Source organism: Suricata suricatta, chromosome 3, assembly GCF_006229205.1.
Source record: "Suricata suricatta isolate VVHF042 chromosome 3, meerkat_22Aug2017_6uvM2_HiC, whole genome shotgun sequence".
Lineage (NCBI taxonomy): Eukaryota > Metazoa > Chordata > Mammalia > Carnivora > Herpestidae > Suricata > Suricata suricatta.
Window position 1 is genome coordinate 62,050,363 of NC_043702.1, and position 14,692 is coordinate 62,065,054.

At 36.3% G+C, this 14,692-nt stretch overlaps 1 pseudogene; it reads right to left on the reverse strand.

Moving 5' to 3' along the window:
- Window positions 1–380: 380 nt before the first annotated feature.
- On the reverse strand, window positions 381–2,509 carry LOC115287011 (annotated as a pseudogene).
- Between the last annotated feature and the right edge of the window lie 12,183 nt (window positions 2,510–14,692).

Below are 14,692 nucleotides of genomic sequence, written 5' to 3' on the forward strand. Positions count from 1 at the left end.
TTATATGTGGGATTGGGCAACATAAGGAAAGTCTGTAGAACAAAAATATCACATGGCTTCTGTTCATAGTTGAAAAGACAAACACCACATAAGAAACCAGGGAAAATCTGTTTGATAGCATGGAACTGATTGCTCTATGTGTGAAACTTAAAGTAAGGCTGAGGCACTCAGTAAGTTTTAATAAAGGAAGTAGTACAATATAATCACCATAGTAACCATCATGTATTGAGCACCTACTATGCGTCAGTTGCTATGATAGGTGATTTTTTCCATAATTGAAGTATTTTTATTTTATGTACCGTGAATTAGCATTAAGGTAGGTATCTTGGATATCTGCAGTTAATGTAGGAATCTTGGATGCCCCATTCAAGGAGGCTTACTTAATCCATCTTAATGGAGCCTATATTCTTGGTGTACTGACGGAAACACTGGTGGTACATAATGAGGCCATATTTCTGGATCAGTCCATGCCAGTTCGAGTTGACCTGGCAAGAAGTGGAAGCCTGGGCAAATTTACTTAGATGGTTTCAGTAGATCTTCTGGTGACCCACCTTGCTTTCATGGATGCAACAAGGCAAAATGAGTGATAGGTATTTTATATGCACAGTCTTCTCACTAGCCTTGACAGGTGTATACCGTTTTTCACATTTACCAGTGAGATAAGAAAGTTTAAATCATTTGTGTAAGGTCATACAACTAGAAAGAGGCAGATCTGGAGTTTGAATGTTGCTCTGTCCCACTCCAGAATATGTTAAGCTTTGAAATATGTAAATAAAAGTGTAGCAAAGACAACTTTTTATACCCGGTGTCCATTTTCTCCTTCTTTAGGGATAGATAGAAACTTCAAATTGTAGTTGAGTACATGGATACCAGTTAAGTTCTACTTTCCGTCACCTCTTTGCAACAAAATGTGGCCATGTGCCTGTATTTTAGTCAGTGGGACATGAGCTAAGGGATGTGTGCAATTTCTTAAAAGAGTAAATACACAACCATCACTTCCCCTGCACCCTTTCCCCCAGCTGGAATGTGGATGTGATGGTGGGAGCTAGGGAAGCCATCTTAAGTTCTAAGATAAAAGCTGCATATGGAGAAGGTGGGGAGGAAGAGAGGTTCCCAGCACCACTGGCCTTCCAATATCAGACTTGGAATCATTATGTTTGTCATTGTGTAAGAAAGAAGTAGCTTTTGGGGCACCTGGGTGGCTTAGTCAGTTGAGCATCTGACTTGTGCTCAGGTCATGATCTTCCAGTTTGTGGGTTCAAGCCCTGCGTCAAGCTCTGCTGACAGCTCAGAGCCTGGAGCCTGCTTCAGATTCTGTGTCTCCCTCCCCTTCTCTGGCTTTCCCCTGTTTGTGCTTTGCCTCTGTCTCTCTCAAAAATGAATAAACATGAAATTAATTTAAAAAAGAAAGAAATAGCTTATTTAAGTCACTGTCATCTTATGCTTTAATAATATGGGGACCTGTATCTGAAAGAATGCATCAAGGGGGGCAACCAAGAATAAGAGGTAAAGCAGTGGTAAGCAAGGATATTGGGGAAAAAACTGAAGCAAGTGTGCATTGATAAACAGAAGGACATATTCTTTGATGCATAAGAGGGTCATGTTATGAAAAGATTTCCTTGGTGGGGCTGAGGATGTACATTTTAATAAACAGGAGCCATTGAAAGACTTTGAGCAGGGGCTTGTATATTTATTAACCCATTAACTTCTATGCAAATGCATGTTGATTGTCAATTCTGTGTGATACAATACAAACTTTTCTTAAAGATTAACCCATGGTTGAAGCTAGCCAATAATTAGTCATTTAGGGAATAACTAGCAATAGATTGCCAGAAAATAGGAATGAAAGTTAGGAGATTATTTAATAACCTAGACACAAATTTTATCTAATAGGGGGTGCTCATATTAGAGGCTTTCACCACAGAGTGAATTCAATTCAAGAATAAGAAAAAAGATGGCATATTATTGGAGTGTAAAAATGACTTTGACTTGGATAATCAGAGAACACATTCTAGAAGAAATGATGTTTAATTTGAGACCTAAAGAGTGACTAGGAGTAAATCAGCTGAGGAGAGAAGAGTCATATGGAAGAGGATGTTTTGAGTGGAGGTCATGGGAAACAGCTTGGCTAATTCTGAGATTAAAAATCAATTCAGTAGGGTCAGAATATAGAAAGTGTTGGGTGATACTTGAAGAACTTTCAGACAAGGTTCTCTAAATAAAGAAATTTAGAAAGAGAGAAGAAAGAAATTAAAGTCTAATTCTTCAGCAATAGAAATACTTACTGGTTAATAAGACAGAGAAGTAGATGGATGTGGCTGTATTCTTTGGGTTTTGTTGTTGTTGTTTGTTTTTGATATTCTTCTCATTAAAAGGTACAGCCTGTGGCCCCTTACCTTAAATCTTTGTTTTCCCTTGGATCTGGAGACTTGCTTTTACCAATAGAAGGTGGTAGAAATGTCACGGGATGATTTTCAGACCTAGACCTTGGAAGGTCTTCCTGCACCATGTTTGTCATCTTAGAGGCCTGCTCCACCAAGCCTGATACCCCGATGGGAAGAAAGGTCCAGCCAACCTTAGCTCGTTGCAGTCACCACAGATATGATAACCAGTTCTAGACATCACAGCCAAAGATGTGAGTGAGGACAACTTGTGTTCCAGTCTCAGCTGAGCTCCCAGTAAACACAGCTGTATAACGAACCCAAGCCAACAGCATACGGAAAAAAAACCATCTAGTTAGACCAGACAACTGACAGTATTGTGCGAAAGAATAACTTGTGCTGTCTTAAGCCGCTGTGTTTTGGGGTGGTTTGTTTTACAGCAGTAGCTAACTGATACAGTGGAAGAAACTAAAAGCTAGGAGGGGAAGAGGTGAATCAGAATCATACAATTCTATGGAAGCAGAGGAAGAAGATTATTTCAACCAGGGGACAATCTATAGTTTCAAATGTGGGAAAGAAATCAAACAGCATCTCACATTTAGAAATTATAGGCATTGTCTGTAATGCCAATTACAAAGTGAAATATTTAAACCTGTCATTACTGTAGTCAGTTAGTAAAAGGGAATTTTCTGTTTTTGGCCTATGGAACTTAACATTGTTGTGAGAATTCCTTTCTCCCAAATTATGATACTGTTTTCAAAAGAGAACATAGATAGAGCATCCTATACCAGACAATCTTTTTCTTTATTTGCCACTCTTCATAAAGCTGGATGAAGCCTAAAGTTCTATTGATTTCCTTATCTTTTCAAGGCTGCTCAAGTTCACTCATAGTCTTCCACTAGAGGCTTAAATAAGAAATAAGCTCAACGGTCTGTGCCTTTTAAGTATCAGGTTTTCTGCTTCCTATACTTCCAGACTATCATGCTCATTAGCATCTGGTGCAACATCTACTAATATCACTTTGTTTGTTTGTTTCTATCTCCCACTGATTTCAACTTGGTATTCGACTGTGAGTCTGGCACTTAAAAAAAAAGGCTTCTTGAAACAACTGAGATTAGATAAGCATTTACCCGTACTCTACAGGGTTTTGGACCAGGACCTTGGGCACTCTTGTGTTGTGAATCTCATTTGGCTTACCAACATCTCAAGGCACCCACTGAGAGCTCCAGACAATTCAATCACAAGTTCAGCAACCCCTTACGTTGCTTTTGGTTCCTTAAGGGATATAATTTCACTTATCAGGCTGTCAGTCTGCACTATTGCAGACTTCCATCCTTTTCTTGGCTCATCAAACTTGTTGGAAATTGGCCTGAATTGCATATCTAAGGAAACTGAAAGAAGAGCCCATCTCATTGGTTTTCTCTTGGATTGCCCACAGGCTATGATGTCTTTACTGAGTTCAAATAGCAGAGCCGATTATTTACAAAAAAGAAAAACTAATACACTATTTTCTTTCAGTATCATTTATTTATAATTATGTTACCTAGATGACACTTGGCATTTGATTTTTATGATTTAAGGTAATCTTAAAACTCTTGAAAAGTTCTATTATTTTAAAATTTCTACTAATCAGAACTATATCTAATCCCATTAAAGTGAAAATTTCTATTTCTGTGCAAAGACATAAAATTTAAACTACAGGGTATTAAAAAGCTTGTACCAACTACGTTAATAAAAAGCACATATTGGTTCTCAAATCATTTTACTAGGAAGAAAAAAAGGGAATTGTGCTGAGCCCTAAAGTTTTTAAAAATGAGTATGCATGCTCTTTTTATTATAAAGTAATACATAGTCATATATACTAATATTCTGAAAACTATGCAATATGGATATGATGCAAGGTAGACTCTAAGTTTGTGATTAAGTAAGTTACCCCAAAGACCATGGAACAGAAAGGTTCACAGACCAAAATAAGATGCATGAGTCACTCAGACCATTAAGTCATTTTAAATACTTAGCAAGAAGAAAGAGGCAAAAGATGTGATAGGAAAAGGAAAAGGAGTCTTCTGCCTGAATTCTGGATTATGTAATGATATGAACACCATCTTTCTCTTGCTGATGCTGATGTGGTTATGAAGAGCACAGGTGATGTTTGAGCAAAAAGACTTGGCAGGCGGAAGGTGCTTGGTGCTTATTCCGACACATACATCTTAGAGACAAGTACACCTGGCCATAGCTAAAGGTTACCAATTAGCCTGATGAGCAGTAATAGGCTTTGTCGGAATGTATGTCATCTGAAGGTGGACAATTTATTACACCTGAATGTTGAGCACCCCACATACCTCATGTACATTTAACATATGATGCCTTAGTACATATATGCTTTACTTACTTGATCCATAACCAAGCTGTCTCATATGTAACTAACATCTACATCCATGGAACATGACTATTCCACAAGCTACTTGCTTCTTCCTTGTCTTTACCTAACATAGTTTATGAATTTTGCCTGTGCCTTATAAGATACTAAGTTATTCATGATCTCTGCATAATAGATCTATCCTATTTTCTAGGCTTCTGTAGCAGTTTAAATATTCTCAAGTACAGGAAATACATATTACACAACATTTATTTAGCAAATGTGTATAAAAGTGTACTATATCCTGGGCCAAATTTAGGTGATGGTGATACAGCAGAGAACAAAATAAAATATTCTGCTTGTTCGGTTGAGAACGAAGACACAAAACCTTCCAATGAATTTTGAGTGGTCAAAATTTTTCATTCATGGTGATGTACATGATATATTTAAAAATTTTTCTTATAACGATCTTTATTTTGCTTGTATTAATTTTTACTAAATGTGGAAAAATACAAGTAAGCCTATAATTACATTTTGAGCACGTTTGAAAACACAGTGATTGCACAGTTAAAAGAAAATGTAACTTTTCAAAATAACCTGTGGGCAATATAGGAAAATGTAACACTTGGGGAAGGATGTTTAGCTGTGATTAGAAAAAAAAAAAAAGCCCTCATCCCACATGGGAGGGATTAAATGAGCCATTCAAAGCCAGTTTAGATTCAATACACTTTGGAACAAAAGTGATACTTATACAAATATAAAGGTAAGCTCTGATTAGCTCTGAAGAAGAAACAAAATGAAACAGAAACATGATCTTAAACCACAGTGAGGACTTTAAGATTTTAGAACTTAGCTGTAATTACCTTAAAATACACTACAATAGAAAGCTATTTCTACATTCAGGTATTTTGGTATTTTGTGCTATTTTAAAAAACTGAAATACTTATGTTTTTGTTGTTATTTCAGATCTTTTAAAAATCTGAAATTTGAATCCTTTCTATTTTACAATTCAACTAGTTATTAAAATTTTTATATAAACAAGGTGCACCTGCTTAGAAAGCATTCTACCATATGTAAATCATTTCCCAAAGAAAGAGAACAATGCAAATTGACAGAGTAAAGCTTCAACTGCACAAATAATTCTTACTTTAGTTCAAAGGTTTTCTGAAAAGTAGAATACCCATCTGTAAGTGATAAAACTAAAAGATAAATTGGTAATATATTCTTTGAAACACAAATTGCAACTTTCAGTCAATAAAAACATTTCAGTCTTGCAAATAACAAGAAGTTGTTTTAAAAAGTCTTCAAAGGTATCAGATAAGGCACAAATTGTGGAAAGTATTTGGAGTTGGTTTATAATTATGTCCTCATTTTCCCCAAAACCAAGGTCTGAAAAACTTTTTTGTAAAAGCTAAAAAATGTGCACAAAAATACATAAAAAATATACTCAAAAAACAGCACTGACATCATTAATGTCCTTTGTTTTTTTAAGGATTTCACTTTTTGAAAAATAAATATTATTTTACTTTCTTTTTAAAAATTATTGGTTGATTTCATTTTTACAATGGGAATAGTTTGTTATTTCTATTCATTTTATTGTAATTACTTTTGTTTAGTAATTATTTTCACTGGAATGATAAGGTATGCCTATCACTCATATTTTATAGCTAATTTTTTGATATTTTGTAATATTTATAAATTTTCATATTTTAAGTGTCTTAAATATTTACTTTCACAGTTTTTTAATTCTAAACACTTTAATTTATTTTATTTCTTGAGAAAGAGAGAGAGAGAGCGCGCAAACAGGGGAGAGGGGAAGAGGGGGGAGCGAGAGAAAGAGGGGGAGGAGAGAGAGAGAGAGAGAGAGAGAGAATCTCAAGCAGGCTCCACACAGCATGGAGCCTGACACAGCGCTCAATCCCACAACTCTAGGATCATGACCTGAGCCAAAATCAGGAGTTGGATGTTTAACCACCTGAGCCACCCAGGTGCCGCTAAACACTTTTAAATGCAGTTTTGCCATTTTTCTCTTGTATTATATCATTTTTCTCTTGTATTGCTCAAATCACAGTTAACAGTCTTGATATTTCCAAATTTCCAAATTTGAAGGTAGTACTAATACACAAACAGATAAATGTAGCTTTTCGGATGTTTGTATGAGAAGATAATCAAGAAATTTAAGTGTTCTAATTTTTAAAATTTTCATTGGCTTATTACTAAACTCATGATCTTTCCCTGCATCTGTTCTACTGTTAGCCATGTATTTAAAAAAATTTTTTTAAATGTTTTATTTATTTTTGAGACAGAGACAGAGCATGAATGGGAAGGGGCAGAGAGAGAGGGAGACACAGAATCTGAGGCAGGCTCCAGGTTCTGAGCTGTCAGAACAGAGCCTGACGTGGGGCTCGAACCCACGAACCGTGACATCATAACCTGAGCTGAAGTTGGAGGTTTAACTGATGAGGCATCCAGGTGCCCCAACTGTTAGCCATTTCTGTCTGTTGATAGCAATCTTATGCTTCCCATTGCTGAGAACAAAAATCATGGCATTGTCCTGGGTGTTCCTCCCCTTACTATACAATCACCAGTGCAAATCCTGTCGACTATACCTTCAAAACATGTTCAGAAACAGCACTTCTCATCATCTTCTCTGCAGATATCCCCCATCTAAAACCTTTATCATCCCATTTTGGATTACTCTGGCATTCCTATAGCATCCAGGAAGATATTTTTAAATTTCAGATCCAATCACATCACTCTTCTGCACCAGACCTTCCTAGAGCTCCCGGTACCTTTTGAAGTGCAGATTCCCTGTGAAGAGACTAGTCCTCACTGCTTTCTGAAGACTCAAGAGGAAAAGGGAAAGTCTACTGTATTTATTCATGTTTTTGTTTACCATGTTCTCTTTTCCTGATACTCCCAAACTCCTCCTTTTATCGTTCCCTTTCTGCTTAGAGAACTTCCTGTAACCATTCTGTTAAGGCAGGTCTGTTGACAGGTTTTCTGTTTTCCCTCATCTGAGTATGTCTTGATTTCCCCTTCCTTCCTGAAGGGTATTTTTGCTGGATATAGGATTCTGGGTTGATTTTTTCTTTCAGTACTTTAAAAATGCTGTATCACTTACTTCTGGCCTCCATGGTTTCTAATAAGTCCACTGTCAATCAAATTGCTTCTCCCTATAAATAAAGTGTTTTTCTCTGGATTTTTTTTTGGGGGGGGTGTTATTTTCAAAAGTTTGACTATGATGTTTCTTGGTATAGATTTCTTTAGACTTATGTTATTTGGGATTTGCTCAACTTCTTAAATCTATACATTTATGGTATTTTGATTTGTTTTTCTTTTTGTCAAATTTGGGAAATTTTTGGCCATTGTTTATCCTAGTACTTTTTCATAACTGCCTCTTTCTCTTCTCCTTCTAGGACTCTGATGATATGGGTATTAGATTGTCTGCATTAGTCCTGCAAGTCCCTGAGGCTTTGTTGACTTTTATTTTCTTAGTCATCTTCCTCAATTCAGAATGAGTAATTGCTATTATTCCATTTTTTTGGCTTATTGATTCATTTCTCCTCTGCCTTCTCTGTTCTACTGCTAAGTCTATCTACTGAAGTTTTCTAATTTCAGTTATTTTGCTTTTTAGTTCTAAAATAAACCAATTTTCCATTTGGTTCTTCTTTATATTTTCTAATTCTTTGCTGAGACTATTTTTTTCCATTAGTTTTAAGTGTGTTCATAATTGCTTATTGAAGCATTTTTGTGATGGCTGTGTTAAAACCTCTGGCAGCAAATTCTAATATTCTGTCAAATCTGTTTTGACATCTATTGATTGTCAGTTAAAACTCTGTTTGATACCTCCTGGTCCAACAATGCCCCTTTGCTAGAGGTGCTTTTATCATGTCTTTTTTTCCATAGAAGGGGAAGCTCAGATGGGCCCCAGACTGTAGCTTTTAAAGTGAGGCTGGGACCTGAAACTAGAATCCAAGTATGTCTGATATCAAAGCCAGGCTCTCAAGCTCTCAAATTACTGACAGATATTTATAGTGTGATTCTATTTTTATAAGAAAAAAATGTACAGCGAGCTATGGATTTCTAGCATAGAAAACAAGACTAGATTTCAAAGTTTTAGCTGGTATTTTTAATATTCATAATATTTAGATGATTTCCACTTTTGTTTTTCTGTTTTAAATTATCTGCAATAATCTCAATTTAACCACCTGCCCATTTTATGCTTTTGAATAAAGGTCTGACTATCTTGCATATTTGTTTAAACTAATTTGAAGTTGTGTTTTTGTGGTTTTGTTTCTCATATGAATAGTCACAAATTATGTGCTCTAAAAGGAAGTCATTTAAATGTTAAAAAATATAAAATTACTCTTTACTTCTTAATTCTTATTTGTAGGAAGCAGACAACACAGTTTTGTTAAGGCAAAAATTTTGTTTTCTGTTTATTTCCCTCATATTCTTTAATACCCATTTCATCTGCGGTCAAAGTAATTTAGAATTTAAATCAGGTTATTTTCAAACCAGCATTTTTTTAGTAGTGAAAATAATTAAATATATTCCATGGTACCTTCATTCTCTCATCATCTTCTTGCCTCTTCTACTCAGTATTTAAAGTAGCAACAAAAACCTTTGGAATGATAATATATTTTTTTCTAATAGACTTGAATGACTTGGTATATTTTCACATCATGTTTCCATGACTACCAAACCCTTCAGCTCATCTTCATTTAAATATGTTCACTGTTAAATTAGACATGTAGCTTAAGCAATTTAGGATACTCTACAATTTTTGTTTAAAACATTGGTTATTTGGTAAGTCTCAAGTTTACTCTTTCAGTGAGAATAATGCTAGCATGTTGCTGGCTATAGAACATCTATTCTGTTTCACAATTCTTCCAAAAGCTGTTACAAAAAAAAAAAGAAAAAAGGCCAACACTTCTCTAGGAGAGATTTTTCAACTTCTACCAAAGAATTCGCCACTCAGGCACAGAGCAAAATTTATGAGTGTTGTGAAATAAGTCAGAAAGCTTTTCCTAAATTCCAAGATGTCTGAGTTGACACGGAAACTTCTTAAGCATACCCACAAGCCCACAGCAAAACACTGAAAAACCTTCAAATGACAACAAAGGCCTCTTCCTGGCTGATTTAGAAATGTCTGTCTAGATACAGTGCCCTTTAGCCCCTCTCTGTGTGAAGGTGTGATTGTTACACATTCCAGGGAGCCCACACCGACTTGCTACTCAGGGGTGAACTTTGCAGAGGAATAAGCAGTGGCCCTAAATGAAAAACAGTCAGCACCCCGAAGTTTAAACATGGCCACTCTTTTCCAGAAGCCTCACATACTAGGGAATGAAGATATGAATTTACTGTGTGTGTGTTTGTGTGCAGGCATGTCAGAGTAAGCACGGTATAGAACCAACACAGAATTTTGCACACACGAGACTGCTTAAATACTAGTTTTTCAAAAACGCGACTAGCTTTGAGGAAGACTTTAATGTTATTCAAATACTGTTCTTTCCAATGGAAAACAAAATCAAAATATTTTTTTAATTTTTTTCAAAATCTTTAAGTAACTGTACAATGAAGACAAATAAATTGGTTTGATCCTGATAACTCTTAAACTTGATCTTTAAAATGATATCTCTTAAGATTTTACAGAATTAAAGTGCAACAAGTATACCTCAGTTGTTCTAATATCTACTCAGAAATTCACATGAATTACTAAGAACTGCTAAATTTTCTAATATCACATTTTATTCTCTATTAAAAATCTATTAAGATGAGCTTTTGCCTAGGTGAAACTATAAGATCAAATTCTAATAACCATAAAACTATTATGTTCAATAAATAATTGTGGATAAATGTATTGAAAAGGATGACATTCAGTATATTTTTATTAGTAAACCTAATTCTGCATAAAGTACTAAGGCATTTATTAAAATGAGCTGTTCATAAATCCTAATGCACTGTCTAATCTTCCTACCTGTGGTGTCTCTCAAAATGGAATACTAAAAATAATTAACAAGTCTAAACAGGGAAGGAATTCTAATAATCCTTCATTTTGAATTCCAGGATCACTAACTGACAGTCACTACTTATTGCAAATGACCCCTGGTCTTATTTTGTTTTTCAGTAAATCAAACCAATAATAAATAAATTAAAAGTGACCTTTTCATTTAAGTGATGCAGGCGGACTAAAATACTTAACAGGCTTAAAGAAGCAAACAAAAGTATGTGAATTTGGTTGGTTTAAATTTCCCTGAGACAGTCCTTATCTACTTAGCCGTTTCTTCTGAGGGGAAAAATTAGCTTAAAGAGCAGTAATTTGGGGTTGCGGACATGTGACTACATGGCTTTAGAATTTTCCAGAGGTGTTCCACTGCCCAAAGAAAAAAAAAACTCGAATTCTTTCCCTTGCCTCCCTCTGACTCATATTTCTCCTCTTGTGCATCATTTTCTATTTTCTAACCTCAGTAGTCTATTTCCATTCCTTCAATATATCAAGCTCATTCCTGCCTCAGGGTCTTTGCATCTGCTTAGGACACTAATCCTCATACCCTCACAGCTCTCAAACCAAATGACAGCTTTCAGGTCTTTCCTGAGCTCCACTGTTAAGGTAGCCCTCTCAGATGCTTTGAAAATTATTTTAATAATATGTTTATTTACTTACCTATGTGTTTGTTTTCTGTTTAGTCTAACTAGAATAGTGGATAATCCTCTTTTAGAACCATGCCTAGAACTGTGTCTGACACATATTATATGCTCAATAATATTTATGGACTGAATGACCCACAGGTTATTTCAAAGGTCGGTTCTGTGACAGTCTAATTTTGTTAAAGGACTAACATTTGCATAATCATTTTATAACTTACCAAAATGTTCATGGAAAATATCTCATTATATTCTTAGACCTTTATAAAATCTGAGGAAATTAAGGTAAGATGATATGGTCCTTTCTACAGTTTAGAAACTGTATGAGCCACATTGGGACTCCCATCTGGATTTAAGTGGCGTGGTTGATGTTGATATCATGTACTTTACTCTCACTTCTCCATTTTTCATGAGCCCCAGGTGTCTGGGATTAAATGATGGGACAGCAACATATATACCGCAGACGCTGTGTGGACTGTGAACCAACCTGCCCACATTTGGCCTCAGTGTTACCTGATCTGACCACCAAGCTGCTGCTCTCACCTGTAGATGCAAAGTCACCTTTTCTTCCTTCTAATATTAATTCTGCTTAGAATAAAGGAAAATAAATGCTATGTGCTTAAAGCCACTGGATCTTCATTAGTGTCACAAAATATTATTATGGAAACTTCTATCTCTAGGAGAACAATCTAGCCCTATAATGAGTGGAGTAGGTGTTTTGCCTGAAATTGGAAGGTTTTGTTTTGTTTTGTTTTTGAACTCATGGAATTTTTGGGCTAGAAATTAACTTTTTCCAGGTGAGGAAAATAAGGAACACAAAGGACGAAGTGATCAGTAAAAGATGACTTCACTACTTAGTGGCTGAGCCAGAACTGAGTACAGACTGCTGCCCTTCCAGTCTGTACAATTTATGCCTCTTCTGAAATTAAATCAGACACTGGGTAATTCTGCACACGTGAAAGTATGAAAACAAGGAGAACAAGATAAAAATGTAAGTAATCTGTAGGCTGTGATGATACCTAGTGATTTGTACTGACAAATGCACATATATCATTGATTTACTGGGAAGTGTTTATTCCATGCCTATTTTATTGTAGCCTGTATTATAGACACTAGGGATACAATGGAAAACATAGTAGCATTTCTCTCTTCAAGAGCTCATGGTCAAATGGGGAGACTAGCCAATACAAAATGATCTAAAGGATGAGAGAGAAATAGTTGTGTGAAGAGGAAAAATAGTCCAGGTAGAGAGGAACATGCATGCCAGTGTGCCTGCCGTAATGTGCCTTCCCATCCACCATGACCAAAACAAAAATAAAATGACATTTATTCTTATTTTTTGGTGTGATCTCTCCTGATTGTAAGGAATCACACATAGTATTTCAATACTGATTGCCTCATGTGTGTTTTTACCTAGACTATCAGTTTATAAGAGATTCATCGCCCAGATGAAGTGGGTTATAATGAGACCCCATTGGCTGAAAGTGCAGAGGGGGAGGGCCTTATGAACTTTGAAGAAGCCAAGTTCACATTCATCTAGGTCACTTACACCGTCCTTGGAAAATGTTTGGTGTGATTTAAAAATCTTTGGTGTGATTTAAAATAAATAGATTAAGGCGGCACTTATTGATTCTTGGGCTGCCTGCCTTGAAGCATTTAGGGATCTCTGCATTTGTAAGTCAGTAACCCTGAAAACTAAAAGCAAGTGAATTGTTTTTCTAAAAATCTACATGTTTAGAACTATCTTCTCAATAATTATAATGCTCATAAATTAGAATTTCCTTCTCTAAGGATAATCAGAAATAAATGTTCATCAAAATAAAAGCTGAATACTTTCAGTCTTTGCCCAACTGATGCACTCATTTCTGATATCTGCAAATCTCACATGTTTCCAGTTTTACCAAATCAGGGAGAATGATTCTGAGTATGCATTTGCTTCTTCCCTTCATTTAAAAGTAATTATGGAGAGCCATCCATTTCCTGAGTACTCCGCTAGGTACTAGGAACACAGCCAGGTTCCTATCTGCAAGGAATTTATAGAAAGAGCGAGATCCTGGAGGGAGGGTAGAAATAGAGGAGATGCCAGTGAGAACACCATGAAAGAGCCGGCCTCTGCCATCCTGGGCTGGATTCTGTGGGCTCTGCGTTCCAGAACTACTGAATCAGAATTTTGGGAGGCTTGGCTTTGAGAATTTGCATTAACAACAACAACAACAACAACAACAACTCTTCGGGTTATGCCCCAAAATGTTCAAGTTTGAGAATTTTGCGTTGGCAATGGGAGGCCACTGAAGAGTTTTAAGCAAACAAGTAGGGTGAGGGGTTAAGTGTTCTAGCAGAAGTACTGCGGTATCTATATGGGGAGGGAGCAGGGCATTTTAATTTTGTAATGCAAACTGGACCATTTACCAAAATGGCAAATATGGCATCAAATATGGGAGGAAGTGTGGGATGATGCACAGAGATGAAATAACATTTAGGACTTGGATGAAGAATTTGTTTCACATGTTACTTAATTATTTAATTAGTTGAAAGTGAGTATTTTATTTTGCATTTTTGTGAGAGCATATTTCCATTTTATCCAAATGCCTTAAGTAAAAATATTACGTAATGAAGGTGACAGTGATTTGGAGCTAGGCAAGCACAGAAACAGGGAGGGTGCAGTAATCTAAGCTAGAGATAAAGAAGATGAAAATATGGCACTAGGAACAGGATGGGGAGAAGGGAGTCACAGAACAACAGGGGAAGAATTAAAGGACTTGGTTCCCAATTGAATGGAAAAGACAAGAAGCAAATAGCTGTGACCTAAAAAAATGATTATTTTGTAATTATTGGATATGGAACTGAGTCAATATGATTTACCTTAATGAGATCACTTTATGGAAGTGGTTCAATGGAAAGCGGGCCAAAGAAAGTACAGCTTAGCACTATCCTTCATTGTTCTGAAAACAGCTGCCCTGATGACAGGGTTTGTGTGTCATCACCTTGGATTTAAGGCTTGCTCTTCTGCTCTGGGCTTTCGCACGCTGCGCTGCACTGACGTGCTTGTGTGCCTGCCCCCGCGTTGCGACGACAGCACCTCAGCAGAAGGGTCTGCGCTCTTCTGTTGCTACAGTGACCCGCACACTGGAGACACTCCATACTTGGTTTTAGAATACACGAGCTGATGAACTGTGGCACTGATTAGACGTAGCACTTTCTGGCTTAGAACAACTTCCAGGGAACCCACAGTGCATGCCTCTACTCTTCAACGAGCCCACACTGTCCTCTGGCAGGATTCCCATCCTGGAAAATCCAAATG